Here is a 22973-nt window from a genome sequence, read left to right on the forward strand (position 1 = left end):
TTTTTCTAGATTTTTTTCTAGATTTTTTTCTAGATTATTTTTCTAGATTTTTTTCTAGATTTTTTTCTAGATTTTTTTTCTAGATTTTTTTTGTAGATTTTTTTTGTAGATTTTTTTTCTAGATTTTTTTCTAGATTTTTTTCTAGATTATTTTTCTAGATTTTTTTCTAGATTTTTTTCTAGATTTTTTTTCTAGATTTTTTTCTAGATTTTTTTTGTAGATTTTTTTTGTAGATTTTTTTTGTAGATTTTTTTCTAGATTTTTTTCTAGATTATTTTTCTAGATTGATTTTTTTTCTAGATTTTTTTCTAGATTTTTTTTCTAGATTTTTTTTGTAGATTTTTTTGTAGATTTTTTTTGTAGAATTTTTTCTAGATTTTTTTCTAGATTTTTTTTCTAGATTTTTTCCTAGATTTTTTTTCTAGATTTTTTTTCTAGATTTTTTTCTAGATTTTTTTTCTAGATTTTTTTTCTAGATTTTTTTTCTAGATTTTTTTTCTAGATTTTTTTCTAGATTTTTTTTCTAGATTTTTTTTCTAGATTTTTTTTCTAGATTTTTTTCTAGATTTTTTTTCTAGATTTTTTTTGTAGATTTTTTTTCTAGATTTTTTTCTAGATTTTTTTGTAGATTTTTTTCTAGATTTTTTTTGTAGATTTTTTTTCTAGATTTTTTTTCTAGATTTTTTTCTAGATTTTTTTCTAGATTATTTTTCTAGATTGATTTTTTTTCTAGATTTTTTTCTAGATTTTTTTTCTAGATTTTTTTTGTAGATTTTTTTGTAGATTTTTTTTGTAGAATTTTTTCTAGATTTTTTTCTAGATTTTTTTTCTAGATTTTTTTCTAGATTTTTTTTCTAGATTTTTTTTCTAGATTTTTTTCTAGATTTTTTTTCTAGATTTTTTTTCTAGATTTTTTTCTAGATTTTTTTCTAGATTTTTTTTCTAGATTTTTTTTCTAGATTTTTTTCTAGATTTTTTTTCTAGATTTTTTTTCTAGATTTTTTTTCTAGATTTTTTTCTAGATTTTTTTTCTAGATTTTTTTTCTAGATTTTTTTTCTAGATTTTTTTTCTAGATTTTTTTTCTAGATTTTTTTTCTAGATTTTTTTTCTAGATTTTTTTCTAGATTTTTTTGTAGATTTTTTTTGTAGAATTTTTTCTAGATTTTTTTTGTAGATTTTTTTTGTAGATTTTTTTTCTAGATTTTTTTTCTAGATTTTTTTCTAGATTTTTTTTCTAGATTTTTTTCTAGATTTTTTTCTAGATTTTTTTTCTAGATTTTTTTCTAGATTGATTTTTTTTCTAGATTTTTTTCTAGATTTTTTTTCTAGATTTTTTTTCTAGATTTTTTTTCTAGATTTTTTTTCTAGATTTTTTTTGTAGATTTTTTTCTAGATTTTTTTCTAGATTATTTTTCTAGATTTTTTTCTAGATTTTTTTCTAGATTTTTTTTCTAGATTTTTTTTGTAGATTTTTTTTGTAGATTTTTTTTCTAGATTTTTTTCTAGATTTTTTTCTAGATTATTTTTCTAGATTTTTTTCTAGATTTTTTTCTAGATTTTTTTTCTAGATTATTTTCTAGATTTTTTTTGTAGATTTTTTTTGTAGATTTTTTTTCTAGATTTTTTTCTAGATTTTTTTCTAGATTATTTTTCTAGATTGATTTTTTTTCTAGATTTTTTTCTAGATTTTTTTTGTAGATTTTTTTTGTAGATTTTTTTGTAGATTTTTTTTGTAGAATTTTTTCTAGATTTTTTTCTAGATTTTTTTTCTAGATTTTTTTCTAGATTTTTTTTCTAGATTTTTTTTCTAGATTTTTTTCTAGATTTTTTTTCTAGATTTTTTTTCTAGATTTTTTTTCTAGATTTTTTTTCTAGATTTTTTTTCTAGATTTTTTTCTAGATTTTTTTTCTAGATTTTTTTTCTAGATTTTTTTTCTAGATTTTTTTCTAGATTTTTTTTGCAGATTTTTTTTCTAGATTTTTTTTGTAGATTTTTTTTGTAGATTTTTTTTCTAGATTTTTTTTCTAGATTTTTTTCTAGATTTTTTTTCTAGATTTTTTTCTAGATTTTTTTCTAGATTTTTTTTCTAGATTTTTTTTCTAGATTTTTTTGCTAGATTTTTTTTCTAGATTTTTTTGTAGATTTTTTTTGTAGAATTTTTTCTAGATTTTTTTTGTAGATTTTTTTTGTAGATTTTTTTTCTAGATTTTTTTTCTAGATTTTTTTCTAGATTTTTTTTCTAGATTTTTTTCTAGATTTTTTTCTAGATTTTTTTTCTAGATTTTTTTCTAGATTGATTTTTTTTCTAGATTTTTTTCTAGATTTTTTTTCTAGATTTTTTTTCTAGATTTTTTTTGTAGATTTTTTTTCTAGATTTTTTTCTAGATTTTTTTCTAGATTATTTTTCTAGATTTTTTTCTAGATTTTTTTTCTAGATTTTTTTCTAGATTTTTTTTCTAGATTTTTTTTCTAGATTTTTTTTCTAGATTTTTTTTCTAGATTTTTTTCTAGATTTTTTTTCTAGATTTTTTTTCTAGATTTTTTTTCTAGATTTTTTTCTAGATTTTTTTTCTAGATTTTTTTTGTAGATTTTTTTTCTAGATTTTTTTCTAGATTTTTTTGTAGATTTTTTTCTAGATTTTTTTTGTAGATTTTTTTTCTAGATTTTTTTTCTAGATTTTTTTCTAGATTTTTTTCTAGATTATTTTTCTAGATTGATTTTTTTTCTAGATTTTTTTCTAGATTTTTTTTCTAGATTTTTTTTGTAGATTTTTTTGTAGATTTTTTTTGTAGAATTTTTTCTAGATTTTTTTCTAGATTTTTTTTCTAGATTTTTTTCTAGATTTTTTTTCTAGATTTTTTTTCTAGATTTTTTTCTAGATTTTTTTTCTAGATTTTTTTTCTAGATTTTTTTCTAGATTTTTTTCTAGATTTTTTTTCTAGATTTTTTTTCTAGATTTTTTTCTAGATTTTTTTTCTAGATTTTTTTTCTAGATTTTTTTTCTAGATTTTTTTCTAGATTTTTTTTCTAGATTTTTTTTCTAGATTTTTTTTCTAGATTTTTTTTCTAGATTTTTTTTCTAGATTTTTTTTCTAGATTTTTTTTCTAGATTTTTTTCTAGATTTTTTTGTAGATTTTTTTTGTAGAATTTTTTCTAGATTTTTTTTGTAGATTTTTTTTGTAGATTTTTTTTCTAGATTTTTTTTCTAGATTTTTTTCTAGATTTTTTTTCTAGATTTTTTTCTAGATTTTTTTCTAGATTTTTTTTCTAGATTTTTTTCTAGATTGATTTTTTTTCTAGATTTTTTTCTAGATTTTTTTTCTAGATTTTTTTTCTAGATTTTTTTTCTAGATTTTTTTTCTAGATTTTTTTTGTAGATTTTTTTCTAGATTTTTTTCTAGATTATTTTTCTAGATTTTTTTCTAGATTTTTTTCTAGATTTTTTTTCTAGATTTTTTTTGTAGATTTTTTTTGTAGATTTTTTTTCTAGATTTTTTTCTAGATTTTTTTCTAGATTATTTTTCTAGATTTTTTTCTAGATTTTTTTCTAGATTTTTTTTCTAGATTATTTTCTAGATTTTTTTTGTAGATTTTTTTTGTAGATTTTTTTTCTAGATTTTTTTCTAGATTTTTTTCTAGATTATTTTTCTAGATTGATTTTTTTTCTAGATTTTTTTCTAGATTTTTTTTGTAGATTTTTTTTGTAGATTTTTTTGTAGATTTTTTTTGTAGAATTTTTTCTAGATTTTTTTCTAGATTTTTTTTCTAGATTTTTTTCTAGATTTTTTTTCTAGATTTTTTTTCTAGATTTTTTTCTAGATTTTTTTTCTAGATTTTTTTTCTAGATTTTTTTTCTAGATTTTTTTTCTAGATTTTTTTTCTAGATTTTTTTCTAGATTTTTTTTCTAGATTTTTTTTCTAGATTTTTTTTCTAGATTTTTTTCTAGATTTTTTTTGCAGATTTTTTTTCTAGATTTTTTTTGTAGATTTTTTTTGTAGATTTTTTTTCTAGATTTTTTTTCTAGATTTTTTTCTAGATTTTTTTTCTAGATTTTTTTCTAGATTTTTTTCTAGATTTTTTTTCTAGATTTTTTTTCTAGATTTTTTTGCTAGATTTTTTTTCTAGATTTTTTTGTAGATTTTTTTTGTAGAATTTTTTCTAGATTTTTTTTGTAGATTTTTTTTGTAGATTTTTTTTCTAGATTTTTTTTCTAGATTTTTTTCTAGATTTTTTTTCTAGATTTTTTTCTAGATTTTTTTCTAGATTTTTTTTCTAGATTTTTTTCTAGATTGATTTTTTTTCTAGATTTTTTTCTAGATTTTTTTCTAGATTTTTTTCTAGATTTTTTTTCTAGATTTTTTTCTAGATTTTTTTTGTAGATTTTTTTTGTAGATTTTTTTTCTAGATTTTTTTTCTAGATTTTTTTCTAGATTATTTTTCTAGATTGATTTTTTTTCTAGATTTTTTTCTAGATTTTTTTTCTAGATTTTTTTTGTAGATTTTTTTGTAGATTTTTTTTGTAGAATTTTTTCTAGATTTTTTTCTAGATTTTTTTTCTAGATTTTTTTCTAGATTTTTTTTCTAGATTTTTTTTCTAGATTTTTTTCTAGATTTTTTTTCTAGATTTTTTTTCTAGATTTTTTTTCTAGATTTTTTTTCTAGATTTTTTTCTAGATTTTTTTAGCAGATTTTTTTTCTAGATTTTTTTTCTAGATTTTTTTCTAGAATTTTTTTCTAGATTTTTTTGTAGATTTTTTTCTAGATTGATTTTTTTTCTAGATTTTTTTCTAGATTTTTTTTGTAGATTTTTTTTCTAGATTTTTTTCTAGATTTTTTTCTAGATTATTTTTCTAGATTTTTTTCTAGATTTTTTTCTAGATTTTTTTTCTAGATTTTTTTTGTAGATTTTTTTTGTAGATTTTTTTTCTAGATTTTTTTCTAGATTTTTTTCTAGATTATTTTTCTAGATTTTTTTCTAGATTTTTTTCTAGATTTTTTTTCTAGATTTTTTTCTAGATTTTTTTTGTAGATTTTTTTTGTAGATTTTTTTTCTAGATTTTTTTTCTAGATTTTTTTCTAGATTATTTTTCTAGATTGATTTTTTTTCTAGATTTTTTTCTAGATTTTTTTTCTAGATTTTTTTTGTAGATTTTTTTGTAGATTTTTTTTGTAGAATTTTTTCTAGATTTTTTTCTAGATTTTTTTTCTAGATTTTTTTCTAGATTTTTTTTCTAGATTTTTTTTCTAGATTTTTTTCTAGATTTTTTTTCTAGATTTTTTTTCTAGATTTTTTTTCTAGATTTTTTTTCTAGATTTTTTTCTAGATTTTTTTAGCAGATTTTTTTTCTAGATTTTTTTTCTAGATTTTTTTCTAGAATTTTTTTCTAGATTTTTTTTGTCGATTTTTTTTCTAGATTTTTTTCTAGATTTTTTTGTAGATTTTTTTCTAGATTTTTTTTGTAGATTTTTTTTCTAGATTTTTTTCTAGATTTTTTTGTAGATTTTTTTTGTAGAATTTTTTCTAGATTTTTTTTGTAGATTTTTTTTGTAGATTTTTTTTCTAGATTTTTTTTCTAGATTTTTTTCTAGATTTTTTTTCTAGATTTTTTTCTAGATTTTTTTCTAGATTTTTTTTCTAGATTTTTTTCTAGATTTTTTTCTAGATTTTTTTTCTAGATTTTTTTCTAGATTGATTTTTTTTCTAGATTTTTTTTCTAGATTTTTTTTCTAGATTTTTTTTCTAGATTTTTTTTCTAGATTTTTTTTGTAGATTTTTTTTCTAGATTTTTTTCTAGATTTTTTTCTAGATTATTTTTCTAGATTTTTTTCTAGATTTTTTTCTAGATTTTTTTTCTAGATTTTTTTTGTAGATTTTTTTTCTAGATTTTTTTTCTAGATTTTTTTCTAGATTTTTTTCTAGATTATTTTTCTAGATTTTTTTCTAGATTTTTTTCTAGATTTTTTTTCTAGATTTTTTTCTAGATTTTTTTTGTAGATTTTTTTTGTAGATTTTTTTTGTAGATTTTTTTCTAGATTTTTTTCTAGATTATTTTTCTAGATTGATTTTTTTTCTAGATTTTTTTCTAGATTTTTTTTCTAGATTTTTTTTGTAGATTTTTTTGTAGATTTTTTTTGTAGAATTTTTTCTAGATTTTTTTCTAGATTTTTTTTCTAGATTTTTTTCTAGATTTTTTTTCTAGATTTTTTTTCTAGATTTTTTTCTAGATTTTTTTTCTAGATTTTTTTTCTAGATTTTTTTTCTAGATTTTTTTTCTAGATTTTTTTCTAGATTTTTTTTCTAGATTTTTTTTCTAGATTTTTTTTCTAGATTTTTTTCTAGATTTTTTTTCTAGATTTTTTTTGTAGATTTTTTTTCTAGATTTTTTTCTAGATTTTTTTGTAGATTTTTTTCTAGATTTTTTTTGTAGATTTTTTTTCTAGATTTTTTTTCTAGATTTTTTTCTAGATTTTTTTCTAGATTATTTTTCTAGATTGATTTTTTTTCTAGATTTTTTTCTAGATTTTTTTTCTAGATTTTTTTTGTAGATTTTTTTGTAGATTTTTTTTGTAGAATTTTTTCTAGATTTTTTTCTAGATTTTTTTTCTAGATTTTTTTCTAGATTTTTTTTCTAGATTTTTTTTCTAGATTTTTTTCTAGATTTTTTTTCTAGATTTTTTTTCTAGATTTTTTTCTAGATTTTTTTCTAGATTTTTTTTCTAGATTTTTTTTCTAGATTTTTTTCTAGATTTTTTTTCTAGATTTTTTTTCTAGATTTTTTTTCTAGATTTTTTTCTAGATTTTTTTTCTAGATTTTTTTTCTAGATTTTTTTTCTAGATTTTTTTAGCAGATTTTTTTTCTAGATTTTTTTTCTAGATTTTTTTCTAGATTTTTTTTCTAGATTTTTTTCTAGATTTTTTTCTAGATTTTTTTTCTAGATTTTTTTTCTAGATTTTTTTTCTAGATTTTTTTCTAGATTTTTTTGTAGATTTTTTTTGTAGAATTTTTTCTAGATTTTTTTTGTAGATTTTTTTTGTAGATTTTTTTTCTAGATTTTTTTTCTAGATTTTTTTCTAGATTTTTTTTCTAGATTTTTTTCTAGATTTTTTTCTAGATTTTTTTTCTAGATTTTTTTCTAGATTGATTTTTTTTCTAGATTTTTTTCTAGATTTTTTTTCTAGATTTTTTTTCTAGATTTTTTTTCTAGATTTTTTTTCTAGATTTTTTTTGTAGATTTTTTTCTAGATTTTTTTCTAGATTATTTTTCTAGATTTTTTTCTAGATTTTTTTCTAGATTTTTTTTCTAGATTTTTTTTGTAGATTTTTTTTGTAGATTTTTTTTCTAGATTTTTTTCTAGATTTTTTTCTAGATTATTTTTCTAGATTTTTTTCTAGATTTTTTTCTAGATTTTTTTTCTAGATTATTTTCTAGATTTTTTTTGTAGATTTTTTTTGTAGATTTTTTTTCTAGATTTTTTTCTAGATTTTTTTCTAGATTATTTTTCTAGATTGATTTTTTTTCTAGATTTTTTTCTAGATTTTTTTTGTAGATTTTTTTTGTAGATTTTTTTGTAGATTTTTTTTGTAGAATTTTTTCTAGATTTTTTTCTAGATTTTTTTTCTAGATTTTTTTCTAGATTTTTTTTCTAGATTTTTTTTCTAGATTTTTTTCTAGATTTTTTTTCTAGATTTTTTTTCTAGATTTTTTTTCTAGATTTTTTTTCTAGATTTTTTTCTAGATTTTTTTAGCAGATTTTTTTTCTAGATTTTTTTTCTAGATTTTTTTCTAGATTTTTTTTCTAGATTTTTTTTGTAGATTTTTTTTCTAGATTTTTTTCTAGATTTTTTTGTAGATTTTTTTCTAGATTTTTTTTGTAGATTTTTTTTCTAGATTTTTTTCTAGATTTTTTTCTAGATTTTTTTTGTAGAATTTTTTCTAGATTTTTTTTGTAGATTTTTTTTGTAGATTTTTTTTCTAGATTTTTTTTCTAGATTTTTTTCTAGATTTTTTTTCTAGATTTTTTTCTAGATTTTTTTCTAGATTTTTTTTCTAGATTTTTTTCTAGATTGATTTTTTTTCTAGATTTTTTTCTAGATTTTTTTTCTAGATTTTTTTTCTAGATTTTTTTTCTAGATTTTTTTTGTAGATTTTTTTTCTAGATTTTTTTCTAGATTTTTTTCTAGATTATTTTTCTAGATTTTTTTCTAGATTTTTTTCTAGATTTTTTTTCTAGATTTTTTTTGTAGATTTTTTTTGTAGATTTTTTTTCTAGATTTTTTTCTAGATTTTTTTCTAGATTATTTTTCTAGATTTTTTTCTAGATTTTTTTCTAGATTTTTTTTCTAGATTTTTTTCTAGATTTTTTTTGTAGATTTTTTTTGTAGATTTTTTTTCTAGATTTTTTTCTAGATTTTTTTCTAGATTATTTTTCTAGATTGATTTTTTTTCTAGATTTTTTTCTAGATTTTTTTTCTAGATTTTTTTTCTAGATTTTTTTTCTAGATTTTTTTCTAGATTTTTTTTCTAGATTTTTTTTGTAGATTTTTTTTCTAGATTTTTTTCTAGATTTTTTTGTAGATTTTTTTCTAGATTTTTTTTGTAGATTTTTTTTGTAGATTTTTTTTGTAGATTTTTTTTCTAGATTTTTTTCTAGATTTTTTTCTAGATTATTTTTCTAGATTTTTTTCTAGATTTTTTTCTAGATTTTTTTTCTAGATTTTTTTCTAGATTTTTTTTGTAGATTTTTTTTGTAGATTTTTTTTCTAGATTTTTTTCTAGATTTTTTTCTAGATTTTTTTTCTAGATTTTTTTCTAGATTTTTTTTGTAGATTTTTTTTGTAGATTTTTTTTCTAGATTTTTTTCTAGATTTTTTTGTAGATTTTTTTCTAGATTTTTTTTGTAGATTTTTTTTCTAGATTTTTTTTCTAGATTTTTTTTCTAGATTTTTTTTCTTGATTTTTTTCTAGATTTTTTTTCTAGATTTTTTTTCTAGATTTTTTTTCTAGATTTTTTTCTAGATTTTTTTTCTAGATTTTTTTCTAGATTGATTTTTTTTCTAGATTTTTTTCTAGATTTTTTTTCTAGATTTTTTTTCTAGATTTTTTTTCTAGATTTTTTTCTAGATTTGTTTTCAAGATTTTTTTTCTAGATTTTTTTCTAGATTTTTTTTCTAGATTTTTTTTCTAGATTTTTTTTCTAGATTTTTTTTCTAGATTTTTTTTCTAGATTTTTTTTCTAGATTTTTTTTCTAGATTTTTTTTGTAGATTTTTTTTCTAGATTTTTTTTCTAGATTTTTTTTCTAGATTTTTTTAGCAGATTTTTTTTCTAGATTTTTTTCTAGATTTTTTTTCTAGATTTTTTTCTAGATTTTTTTTCTAGATTTTTTTTCTAGATTTTTTTTCTAGGTTTTTTTCTAGATTTTTTTTCTAGATTTTTTTCTAGATTTTTTTCTAGATTTTTTTTCTAGATTTTTTTTCTAGATTTTTTTTCTAGATTTTTTTCTAGATTTTTTTTCTAGATTTTTTTTCTAGATTTTTTTTCTAGATTTTTTTTCTAGATTTTTTTTGTAGATTTTTTTTGTAGATTTTTTTTGTAGATTTTTTTCTAGATTTTTTTCTAGATTATTTTTCTAGATTTTTTTCTAGATTTTTTTCTAGATTTTTTTTCTAGATTTTTTTCTAGATTTTTTTTCTAGATTTTTTTTCTAGATTTTTTTTCTAGATTTTTTTCTAGATTTTTTTTGTAGATTTTTTTTCTAGATTTTTTTTCTAGATTTTTTTTCTAGATTTTTTTTCTAGATTTTTTTAGCAGATTTTTTTTCTAGATTTTTTTTCTAGATTTTTTTCTAGATTTTTTTTCTAGATTTTTTTCTAGATTTTTTTCAAGATTTTTTTTCTAGATTTTTTTTCTAGATTTTTTTTCTAGGTTTTTTTCTAGATTTTTTTTCTAGATTTTTTTTCTAGATTTTTTTCTAGATTGATTTTTTTCTAGATTTTTTTCTAGATTGATTTTTTTCTAGATTTTTTTCTAGATTTTTTTTCTAGATTTTTTTTGTAGATTTTTTTTCTAGATTTTTTTCTAGATTTTTTTCTAGATTAATTTTCTAGATTTTTTTCTAGATTTTTTTCTAGATTTTTTTTCTAGATTTTTTTCTAGATTTTTTTTCTAGATTTTTTTTCTAGATTTTTTTCTAGATTTTTTTTCTAGATTTTTTTTCTAGATTTTTTTCTAGATTTTTTTCTAGATTTTTTTTCTAGATTTTTTTCTAGATTTTTTTTCTAGATTTTTTTTCTAGATTTTTTTTCTAGATTTTTTTCTAGATTTTTTTTCTAGATTTTTTTCTAGATTTTTTTTCTAGATTTTTTTTCTAGATTTTTTTTCTAGATTTTTTTTCTAGATTTTTTTCTAGATTTTTTTTCTAGATTTTTTTCTAGATTTTTTTTCTAGATTTTTTTTCTAGATTTTTTTCTAGATTTTTTTCTAGATTTTTTTTCTAGATTTTTTTTCTAGATTTTTTTCTAGATTTTTTTTCTAGATTTTTTTTCTAGATTTTCTTTCTAGATTTTTTTTCTAGATTTTTTTCTAGATTTTTTTAGCAGATTTTTTTTCTAGATTTTTTTTCTAGATTTTTTTTCTAGATTTTTTTTCTAGATTTTTTTCTAGATTTTTTTTCTAGATTTTTTTTCTAGATTTTTTTCTAGATTTTTTTTCTAGATTTTTTTTCTAGATTTTTTTCTAGATTTTTTTTCTAGATTTTTTTTCTAGATTTTTTCTCTAGATTTTTTTCTAGATTTTTTTTGCAGATTTTTTTTCTAGATTTTTTTTGTAGATTTTTTTTGTAGATTTTTTTTGTAGATTTTTTTTCTAGATTTTTTTCTAGATTTTTTTTCTAGATTTTTTTCTAGATTTTTTTCTAGATTTTTTTTCTAGATTTTTTTTCTAGATTTTTTTGCTAGATTTTTTTTCTAGATTTTTTTCTAGATTTTTTTTCTAGATTTTTTTTCTAGATTTTTTTCTAGATTTTTTTTCTAGATTTTTTTTCTAGATTTTTTTTCTAGATTTTTTTCTAGATTTTTTTTCTAGATTTTTTTCTAGATTTTTTTTCTAGATTTTTTTCTAGATTTTTTTTGTAGATTTTTTTTCTAGATTTTTTTTCTAGATTTTTTTTCTAGATTTTTTTTCTAGATTTTTTTCTAGATTTTTTTAGCAGATTTTTTTTCTAGATTTTTTTTCTAGATTTTTTTTCTAGATTTCTTCTAGATTTTTTTCTAGATTTTTTTAGCAGATTTTTTTTCTAGATTTTTTTTCTAGATTTTTTTTCTAGATTTTTTTGTAGATTTTTTTTCTAGATTTTTTTTCTAGATTTTTTTTCTAGATTTTTTTCTAGATTTTTTTTCTAGATTTTTTTTCTAGATTTTTTTCTAGATTTTTTTTCTAGATTTTTTTTGTAGATTTTTTTTCTAGATTTTTTTCTAGATTTTTTTTGCAGATTTTTTTTCTAGATTTTTTTTGTAGATTTTTTTTCTAGATTTTTTTTCTAGATTTTTTTTCTAGATTTTTTTCTAGATTTTTTTTCTAGATTTTTTTCTAGATTTTTTTCTAGATTTTTTTCTAGATTTTTTTTCTAGATTTTTTTCTAGATTTTTTTTCTAGATTTTTTTTCTAGATTTTTTTTCTAGATTTTTTTTCTAGATTTTTTTTCTAGATTTTTTTTCTAGATTTTTTTTCTAGATTTTTTTTCTAGATTTTTTTTCTAGATTTTTTTTCTAGATTTTTTTTCTAGATTTTTTTAGCAGATTTTTTTTCTAGATTTTTTTCTAGATTTTTTTTCTAGATTTTTTTCTAGATTTTTTTCTAGATTTTTTTTCTAGATTTTTTTTCTAGATTTTTTTTCTAGGTTTTTTTCTAGATTTTTTTTCTAGATTTTTTTCTAGATTTTTTTCTAGATTTTTTTTCTAGATTTTTTTTCTAGATTTTTTTTCTAGATTTTTTTCTAGATTTTTTTTCTAGATTTTTTTCTAGATTATTTTTCTAGATTTTTTTCTAGATTTTTTTCTAGATTTTTTTTCTAGATTTTTTTCTAGATTTTTTTTGTAGATTTTTTTTGTAGATTTTTTTTCTAGATTTTTTTCTAGATTTTTTTCTAGATTATTTTTCTAGATTGATTTTTTTTCTAGATTTTTTTCTAGATTTTTTTTCTAGATTTTTTTTGTAGATTTTTTTGTAGATTTTTTTTGTAGAATTTTTTCTAGATTTTTTTCTAGATTTTTTTTCTAGATTTTTTTCTAGATTTTTTTTCTAGATTTTTTTTCTAGATTTTTTTTCTAGATTTTTTTTCTAGATTTTTTTTCTAGATTTTTTTTCTAGATTTTTTTTCTAGATTTTTTTTCTAGATTTTTTTTCTAGATTTTTTTTCTAGATTTTTTTAGCAGATTTTTTTTCTAGATTTTTTTCTAGATTTTTTTTCTAGATTTTTTTCTAGATTTTTTTCTAGATTTTTTTTCTAGATTTTTTTCTAGATTTTTTTTCTAGATTTTTTTTGTAGATTTTTTTTCTAGATTTTTTTCTAGATTTTTTTTGCAGATTTTTTTTCTAGATTTTTTTTGTAGATTTTTTTTCTAGATTTTTTTTCTAGATTTTTTTTCTAGATTTTTTTCTAGATTTTTTTTCTAGATTTTTTTCTAGATTTTTTTCTAGATTTTTTTCTAGATTTTTTTTCTAGATTTTTTTCTAGATTTTTTTTCTAGATTTTTTTTCTAGATTTTTTTTCTAGATTTTTTTTCTAGATTTTTTTTGTAGATTTTTTTTCTAGATTTTTTTTCTAGATTTTTTTTCTAGATTTTTTTTCTAGATTTTTTTTCTAGATTTTTTTTCTAGATTTTTTTAGCAGATTTTTTTTCTAGATTTTTTTCTAGATTTTTTTTCTAGATTTTTTTCTAGATTTTTTTCTAGATTTTTTTTCTAGATTTTTTTTCTAGATTTTTTTTCTAGGTTTTTTTCTAGATTTTTTTTCTAGATTTTTTTCTAGATTTTTTTCTAGATTTTTTTTCTAGATTTTTTTTCTAGATTTTTTTTCTAGATTTTTTTCTAGATTTTTTTTCTAGATTTTTTTCTAGATTATTTTTCTAGATTTTTTTCTAGATTTTTTTCTAGATTTTTTTTCTAGATTTTTTTCTAGATTTTTTTTGTAGATTTTTTTTGTAGATTTTTTTTCTAGATTTTTTTCTAGATTTTTTTCTAGATTATTTTTCTAGATTGATTTTTTTTCTAGATTTTTTTCTAGATTTTTTTTCTAGATTTTTTTTGTAGATTTTTTTGTAGATTTTTTTTGTAGAATTTTTTCTAGATTTTTTTCTAGATTTTTTTTCTAGATTTTTTTCTAGATTTTTTTTCTAGATTTTTTTTCTAGATTTTTTTCTAGATTTTTTTTCTAGATTTTTTTTCTAGATTTTTTTCTAGATTTTTTTTCTAGATTTTTTTTCTAGATTTTTTTTCTAGATTTTTTTCTAGATTTTTTTTCTAGATTTTTTTTGTAGATTTTTTTTCTAGATTTTTTTCTAGATTTTTTTGTAGATTTTTTTCTAGATTTTTTTTGTAGATTTTTTTTCTAGATTTTTTTTCTAGATTTTTTTTCTAGATTTTTTTTCTTGATTTTTTTCTAGATTTTTTTTCTAGATTTTTTTTCTAGATTTTTTTTCTAGATTTTTTTCTAGATTTTTTTTCTAGATTTTTTTCTAGATTGATTTTTTTTCTAGATTTTTTTCTAGATTTTTTTTCTAGATTTTTTTTCTAGATTTTTTTTCTAGATTTTTTTCTAGATTTGTTTTCAAGATTTTTTTTCTAGATTTTTTTCTAGATTTTTTTTCTAGATTTTTTTTCTAGATTTCTTCTAGATTTTTTTCTAGATTTTTTTAGCAGATTTTTTTTCTAGATTTTTTTTCTAGATTTTTTTGTAGATTTTTTTTCTAGATTTTTTTTCTAGATTTTTTTTCTAGATTTTTTTCTAGATTTTTTTTCTAGATTTTTTTTCTAGATTTTTTTCTAGATTTTTTTTCTAGATTTTTTTTGTAGATTTTTTTTCTAGATTTTTTTCTAGATTTTTTTTGCAGATTTTTTTTCTAGATTTTTTTTGTAGATTTTTTTTCTAGATTTTTTTTCTAGATTTTTTTTCTAGATTTTTTTCTAGATTTTTTTTCTAGATTTTTTTCTAGATTTTTTTCTAGATTTTTTTCTAGATTTTTTTTCTAGATTTTTTTCTAGATTTTTTTTCTAGATTTTTTTTCTAGATTTTTTTTCTAGATTTTTTTTCTAGATTTTTTTTCTAGATTTTTTTTCTAGATTTTTTTTCTAGATTTTTTTTCTAGATTTTTTTTCTAGATTTTTTTTCTAGATTTTTTTTCTAGATTTTTTTAGCAGATTTTTTTTCTAGATTTTTTTCTAGATTTTTTTTCTAGATTTTTTTCTAGATTTTTTTCTAGATTTTTTTTCTAGATTTTTTTTCTAGATTTTTTTTCTAGGTTTTTTTCTAGATTTTTTTTCTAGATTTTTTTCTAGATTTTTTTCTAGATTTTTTTTCTAGATTTTTTTTCTAGATTTTTTTTCTAGATTTTTTTCTAGATTTTTTTTCTAGATTTTTTTCTAGATTATTTTTCTAGATTTTTTTCTAGATTTTTTTCTAGATTTTTTTTCTAGATTTTTTTCTAGATTTTTTTTGTAGATTTTTTTTGTAGATTTTTTTTCTAGATTTTTTTCTAGATTTTTTTCTAGATTATTTTTCTAGATTGATTTTTTTTCTAGATTTTTTTCTAGATTTTTTTTCTAGATTTTTTTTGTAGATTTTTTTGTAGATTTTTTTTGTAGAATTTTTTCTAGATTTTTTTCTAGATTTTTTTTCTAGATTTTTTTCTAGATTTTTTTTCTAGATTTTTTTTCTAGATTTTTTTTCTAGATTTTTTTTCTAGATTTTTTTTCTAGATTTTTTTTGTAGATTTTTTTTCTAGATTTTTTTTGTAGATTTTTTTTCTAGATTTTTTTTCTAGATTTTTTTTCTAGATTTTTTTAGCAGATTTTTTTTCTAGATTTTTTTCTAGATTTTTTTTCTAGATTTTTTTCTAGATTTTTTTCTAGATTTTTTTTCTAGATTTTTTTCTAGATTTTTTTTCTAGATTTTTTTTGTAGATTTTTTTTCTAGATTTTTTTCTAGATTTTTTTTGCAGATTTTTTTTCTAGATTTTTTTTGTAGATTTTTTTTCTAGATTTTTTTTCTAGATTTTTTTTCTAGATTTTTTTCTAGATTTTTTTTCTAGATTTTTTTCTAGATTTTTTTTCTAGATTTTTTTCTAGATTTTTTTTCTAGATTTTTTTTGTAGATTTTTTTTCTAGATTTTTTTCTAGATTTTTTTGTAGATTTTTTTCTAGATTTTTTTTGTAGATTTTTTTTCTAGATTTTTTTTCTAGATTTTTTTTCTAGATTTTTTTTCTTGATTTTTTTCTAGATTTTTTTTCTAGATTTTTTTTCTAGATTTTTTTTCTAGATTTTTTTCTAGATTTTTTTTCTAGATTTTTTTTGTAGATTTTTTTTCTAGATTTTTTTCTAGATTTTTTTGTAGATTTTTTTCTAGATTTTTTTTGTAGATTTTTTTTCTAGATTTTTTTTCTAGATTTTTTTTCTAGATTTTTTTTCTTGATTTTTTTCTAGATTTTTTTTCTAGATTTTTTTTCTAGATTTTTTTTCTAGATTTTTTTCTAGATTTTTTTTCTAGATTTTTTTCTAGATTGATTTTTTTTCTAGATTTTTTTCTAGATTTTTTTTCTAGATTTTTTTTCTAGATTTTTTTTCTAGATTTTTTTCTAGATTTGTTTTCAAGATTTTTTTTCTAGATTTTTTTCTAGATTTTTTTTCTAGATTTTTTTTCTAGATTTCTTCTAGATTTTTTTCTAGATTTTTTTAGCAGATTTTTTTTCTAGATTTTTTTTCTAGATTTTTTTTCTAGATTTTTTTGTAGATTTTTTTTCTAGATTTTTTTTCTAGATTTTTTTTCTAGATTTTTTTCTAGATTTTTTTTCTAGATTTTTTTTCTAGATTTTTTTCTAGATTTTTTTTCTAGATTTTTTTTGTAGATTTTTTTTCTAGATTTTTTTCTAGATTTTTTTTGCAGATTTTTTTTCTAGATTTTTTTTGTAGATTTTTTTTCTAGATTTTTTTTCTAGATTTTTTTTCTAGATTTTTTTCTAGATTTTTTTTCTAGATTTTTTTCTAGATTTTTTTCTAGATTTTTTTCTAGATTTTTTTTCTAGATTTTTTTCTAGATTTTTTTTCTAGATTTTTTTTCTAGATTTTTTTTCTAGATTTTTTTTCTAGATTTTTTTTCTAGATTTTTTTTCTAGATTTTTTTTCTAGATTTTTTTTCTAGATTTTTTTTCTAGATTTTTTTTCTAGATTTTTTTAGCAGATTTTTTTTCTAGATTTTTTTCTAGATTTTTTTCTAGATTTTTTTCTAGATTTTTTTTCTAGATTTTTTTTCTAGATTTTTTTTCTAGGTTTTTTTCTAGATTTTTTTTCTAGATTTTTTTCTAGATTTTTTTCTAGATTTTTTTTCTAGATTTTTTTTCTAGATTTTTTTTCTAGATTTTTTTCTAGATTTTTTTTCTAGATTTTTTTCTAGATTATTTTTCTAGATTTTTTTCTAGATTTTTTTCTAGATTTTTTTTCTAGATTTTTTTCTAGATTTTTTTTGTAGATTTTTTTTGTAGATTTTTTTTCTAGATTTTTTTCTAGATTTTTTTCTAGATTATTTTTCTAGATTGATTTTTTTTCTAGATTTTTTTCTAGATTTTTTTTCTAGATTTTTTTTGTAGATTTTTTTGTAGATTTTTTTTGTAGAATTTGTTCTAGATTTTTTTCTAGATTTTTTTTCTAGATTTTTTTCTAGATTTTTTTTCTAGATTTTTTTTCTAGATTTTTTTTCTAGATTTTTTTTCTAGATTTTTTTTCTAGATTTTTTTTCTAGATTTTTTTTCTAGATTTTTTTTGTAGATTTTTTTTCTAGATTTTTTTTCTAGATTTTTTTTCTAGATTTTTTTAGCAGATTTTTTTTCTAGATTTTTTTCTAGATTTTTTTTCTAGATTTTTTTCTAGATTTTTTTCTAGATTTTTTTTCTAGATTTTTTTCTAGATTTTTTTTCTAGATTTTTTTTGTAGATTTTTTTTCTAGATTTTTTTCTAGATTTTTTTTGCAGATTTTTTTTCTAGATTTTTTTTGTAGATTTTTTTTCTAGATTTTTTTTCTAGATTTTTTTTCTAGATTTTTTTCTAGATTTTTTTTCTAGATTTTTTTCTAGATTTTTTTCTAGATTTTTTTCTAGATTTTTTTTCTAGATTTTTTTCTAGATTTTTTTTCTAGATTTTTTTTCTAGATTTTTTTTCTAGATTTTTTTTCTAGATTTTTTTTCTAGATTTTTTTTCTAGATTTTTTTCTAGATTTTTTTTGTAGATTTTTTTTCTAGATTTTTTTTCTAGATTTTTTTTCTAGATTTTTTTAGCAGATTTTTTTTCTAGATTTTTTTCTAGATTTTTTTTCTAGATTTTTTTCTAGATTTTTTTCTAGATTTTTTTTCTAGATTTTTTTTCTAGATTTTTTTTCTAGGTTTTTTTCTAGATTTTTTTTCTAGATTTTTTTCTAGATTTTTTTCTAGATTTTTTTCTAGATTTTTTTTCTAGATTTTTTTCTAGATTTTTTTTGTAGATTTTTTTTGTAGATTTTTTTTCTAGATTTTTTTCTAGATTTTTTTCTAGATTATTTTTCTAGATTGATTTTTTTTCTAGATTTTTTTCTAGATTTTTTTTCTAGATTTTTTTTGTAGATTTTTTTGTAGATTTTTTTTGTAGAATTTTTTCTAGATTTTTTTCTAGATTTTTTTTCTAGATTTTTTTCTAGATTTTTTTTCTAGATTTTTTTTCTAGATTTTTTTCTAGATTTTTTTTCTAGATTTTTTTTCTAGATTTTTTTCTAGATTTTTTTTCTAGATTTTTTTTCTAGATTTTTTTTCTAGATTTTTTTCTAGATTTTTTTTCTAGATTTTTTTTGTAGATTTTTTTTCTAGATTTTTTTCTAGATTTTTTTGTAGATTTTTTTCTAGATTTTTTTTGTAGATTTTTTTTCTAGATTTTTTTTCTAGATTTTTTTTCTAGATTTTTTTTCTTGATTTTTTTCTAGATTTTTTTTCTAGATTTTTTTTCTAGATTTTTTTTCTAGATTTTTTTCTAGATTTTTTTTCTAGATTTTTTTCTAGATTGATTTTTTTTCTAGATTTTTTTCTAGATTTTTTTTCTAGATTTTTTTTCTAGATTTTTTTTCTAGATTTTTTTCTAGATTTGTTTTCAAGATTTTTTTTCTAGATTTTTTTCTAGATTTTTTTTCTAGATTTTTTTTCTAGATTTTTTTTCTAGATTTTTTTTCTAGATTTTTTTTCTAGATTTTTTTTCTAGATTTTTTTTCTAGATTTTTTTTGTAGATTTTTTTTCTAGATTTTTTTTCTAGATTTTTTTTCTAGATTTTTTTAGCAGATTTTTTTTCTAGATTTTTTTCTAGATTTTTTTTCTAGATTTTTTTCTAGATTTTTTTCTAGATTTTGTTTCTAGATTTTTTTTCTAGATTTTCTTTCTAGGTTTTTTTCTAGATTTTTTTTCTAGATTTTTTTCTAGATTTTTTTCTAGATTTTTTTTCTAGATTTTTTTTCTGGATTTTTTTTCTAGATTTTTTTCTAGATTTTTTTTCTAGATTTTTTTTCTAGATTTTTTTTCTAGATTTTTTTTCTAGATTTTTTTTCTAGATTTTTTTTCTAGATTTTTTTCTAGATTTTTTTCTAGATTATTTTTCTAGATTTTTTTCTAGATTTTTTTCTAGATTTTTTTTCTAGATTTTTTTCTAGATTTTTTTTCTAGATTTTTTTTCTAGATTTTTTTTCTAGATTTTTTTCTAGATTTTTTTTCTAGATTTTTTTTCTAGATTTTTTTTCTAGATTTTTTTTCTAGATTTTTTTTCTAGATTTTTTTAGCAGATTTTTTTTCTAGATTTTTTTTCTAGATTTTTTTCTAGATTTTTTTTCTAGATTTTTTTCTAGATTTTTTTCAAGATTTTTTTTCTAGATTTTTTTTCTAGATTTTTTTTCTAGGTTTTTTTCTAGATTTTTTTTCTAGATTTTTTTCTAGATTTTTTTTCTAGATTTTTTTTGTAGATTTTTTTTCTAGATTTTTTTCTAGATTTTTTTGTAGATTTTTTTCTAGATTTTTTTTGTAGATTTTTTTTCTAGATTTTTTTTCTAGATTTTTTTTCTAGATTTTTTTTCTTGATTTTTTTCTAGATTTTTTTTCTAGATTTTTTTTCTAGATTTTTTTTCTAGATTTTTTTCTAGATTTTTTTTCTAGATTTTTTTCTAGATTGATTTTTTTTCTAGATTTTTTTCTAGATTTTTTTTCTAGATTTTTTTTCTAGATTTTTTTTCTAGATTTTTTTCTAGATTTGTTTTCAAGATTTTTTTTCTAGATTTTTTTCTAGATTTTTTTTCTAGATTTTTTTTCTAGATTTTTTTTCTAGATTTTTTTTCTAGATTTTTTTTCTAGATTTTTTTTCTAGATTTTTTTTCTAGATTTTTTTTGTAGATTTTTTTTCTAGATTTTTTTTCTAGATTTTTTTTCTAGATTTTTTTAGCAGATTTTTTTTCTAGATTTTTTTCTAGATTTTTTTTCTAGATTTTTTTCTAGATTTTTTTCTAGATTTTGTTTCTAGATTTTTTTTCTAGATTTTCTTTCTAGGTTTTTTTCTAGATTTTTTTTCTAGATTTTTTTCTAGATTTTTTTCTAGATTTTTTTTCTAGATTTTTTTTCTGGATTTTTTTTCTAGATTTTTTTCTAGATTTTTTTTCTAGATTTTTTTTCTAGATTTTTTTTCTAGATTTTTTTTCTAGATTTTTTTTCTAGATTTTTTTTCTAGATTTTTTTCTAGATTTTTTTCTAGATTATTTTTCTAGATTTTTTTCTAGATTTTTTTCTAGATTTTTTTTCTAGATTTTTTTCTAGATTTTTTTTCTAGATTTTTTTTCTAGATTTTTTTTCTAGATTTTTTTCTAGATTTTTTTTCTAGATTTTTTTTCTAGATTTTTTTTCTAGATTTTTTTTCTAGATTTTTTTTCTAGATTTTTTTAGCAGATTTTTTTTCTAGATTTTTTTTCTAGATTTTTTTCTAGATTTTTTTTCTAGATTTTTTTCTAGATTTTTTTCAAGATTTTTTTTCTAGATTTTTTTTCTAGATTTTTTTTCTAGGTTTTTTTCTAGATTTTTTTTCTAGATTTTTTTTCTAGATTTTTTTTCTAGATTTTTTTCTAGATTTTTTTCTAGATTATTTTTCTAGATTTTTTTCTAGATTTTTTTCTAGATTTTTTTTCTAGATTTTTTTCTAGATTTTTTTTCTAGATTTTTTTTCTAGATTTTTTTTCTAGATTTTTTTCTAGATTTTTTTTCTAGATTTTTTTTCTAGATTTTTTTTCTAGATTTTTTTTCTAGATTTTTTTTCTAGATTTTTTTAGCAGATTTTTTTTCTAGATTTTTTTTCTAGATTTTTTTCTAGATTTTTTTTCTAGATTTTTTTCTAGATTTTTTTCAAGATTTTTTTTCTAGATTTTTTTTCTAGATTTTTTTTCTAGGTTTTTTTCTAGATTTTTTTTCTAGATTTTTTTTCTAGATTTTTTTCTAGATTGATTTTTTTCTAGATTTTTTTCTAGATTATTTTTCTAGATTTTTTTTCTAGATTTTTTTTCTAGATTTTTTTTGTAGATTTTTTTTCTAGATTTTTTTTCTAGATTTTTTTCTAGATTTTTTTTCTAGATTTTTTTCTAGATTTTTTTCAAGATTTTTTTTCTAGATTTTTTTTCTAGATTTTTTTTCTAGGTTTTTTTCTAGATTTTTTTTCTAGATTTTTTTTCTAGATTTTTTTCTAGATTTTTTTCTAGATTTTTTTTCTAGATTTTTTTTCTAGATTTTTTTTCTAGATTTTTTTTGTAGATTTTTTTTCTAGATTTTTTTCTAGATTTTTTTCTAGATTAATTTTCTAGATTTTTTTCTAGATTTTTTTCTAGATTTTTTTTCTAGATTTTTTTCTAGATTTTTTTTCTAGATTTTTTTTCTAGATTTTTTTCTAGATTTTTTTTCTAGATTTTTTTTCTAGATTTTTTTCTAGATTTTTTTCTAGATTTTTTTTCTAGATTTTTTTCTAGATTTTTTTTCTAGATTTTTTTTCTAGATTTTTTTTCTAGATTTTTTTCTAGATTTTTTTTCTAGATTTTTTTCTAGATTTTTTTTCTAGATTTTTTTTCTAGATTTTTTTTCTAGATTTTTTTTCTAGATTTTTTTCTAGATTTTTTTTCTAGATTTTTTTCTAGATTTTTTTTCTAGATTTTTTTTCTAGGTTTTTTTCTAGATTTTTTTTCTAGATTTTTTTCTAGATTTTTTTCTAGATTTTTTTTCTAGATTTTTTTTCTAGATTTTTTTTCTAGATTTTTTTCTAGATTTTTTTTCTAGATTTTTTTCTAGATTATTTTTCTAGATTTTTTTCTAGATTTTTTTCTAGATTATTTTTCTAGATTTTTTTCTAGATTTTTTTTGTAGATTTTTTTTGTAGATTTTTTTTCTAGATTTTTTTCTAGATTTTTTTCTAGATTATTTTTCTAGATTGATTTTTTTTCTAGATTTTTTTCTAGATTTTTTTTCTAGATTTTTTTTGTAGATTTTTTTGTAGATTTTTTTTGTAGAATTTTTTCTAGATTTTTTTCTAGATTTTTTTTCTAGATTTTTTTCTAGATTTTTTTTCTAGATTTTTTTTGTAGATTTTTTTTCTAGATTTTTTTTCTAGATTTTTTTTCTAGATTTTTTTAGCAGATTTTTTTTCTAGATTTTTTTCTAGATTTTTTTTCTAGATTTTTTTCTAGATTTTTTTCTAGATTTTTTTTCTAGATTTTTTTCTAGATTTTTTTTCTAGATTTTTTTTGTAGATTTTTTTTCTAGATTTTTTTCTAGATTTTTTTTGCAGATTTTTTTTCTAGATTTTTTTTGTAGATTTTTTTTCTAGATTTTTTTTCTAGATTTTTTTTCTAGATTTTTTTCTAGATTTTTTTTCTAGATTTTTTTCTAGATTTTTTTCTAGATTTTTTTTCTAGATTTTTTTTCTAGATTTTTTTCTAGATTTTTTTTCTAGATTTTTTTTCTAGATTTTTTTTCTAGATTTTTTTTCTAGATTTTTTTTCTAGATTTTTTTTCTAGATTTTTTTTCTAGATTTTTTTTCTAGATTTTTTTTCTAGATTTTTTTTCTAGATTTTTTTTCTAGATTTTTTTAGCAGATTTTTTTTCTAGATTTTTTTCTAGATTTTTTTTCTAGATTTTTTTCTAGATTTTTTTCTAGATTTTTTTTCTAGATTTTTTTTCTAGATTTTTTTTCTAGGTTTTTTTCTAGATTTTTTTTCTAGATTTTTTTCTAGATTTTTTTCTAGATTTTTTTCTAGATTTTTTTTCTAGATTTTTTTCTAGATTTTTTTTGTAGATTTTTTTTGTAGATTTTTTTTCTAGATTTTTTTCTAGATTTTTTTCTAGATTATTTTTCTAGATTGATTTTTTTTCTAGATTTTTTTCTAGATTTTTTTTCTAGATTTTTTTTGTAGATTTTTTTGTAGATTTTTTTTGTAGAATTTTTTCTAGATTTTTTTCTAGATTTTTTTTCTAGATTTTTTTCTAGATTTTTTTTCTAGATTTTTTTTCTAGATTTTTTTCTAGATTTTTTTTCTAGATTTTTTTTCTAGATTTTTTTCTAGATTTTTTTTCTAGATTTTTTTTCTAGATTTTTTTTCTAGATTTTTTTCTAGATTTTTTTTCTAGATTTTTTTTGTAGATTTTTTTTCTAGATTTTTTTCTAGATTTT

The sequence above is a fragment of the Oncorhynchus mykiss genome, chromosome 22, assembly GCF_057628025.1.
Source record: "Oncorhynchus mykiss isolate SJ-2025 chromosome 22, ASM5762802v1, whole genome shotgun sequence".
Taxonomy (NCBI): Eukaryota; Metazoa; Chordata; class Actinopteri; order Salmoniformes; family Salmonidae; genus Oncorhynchus; species Oncorhynchus mykiss.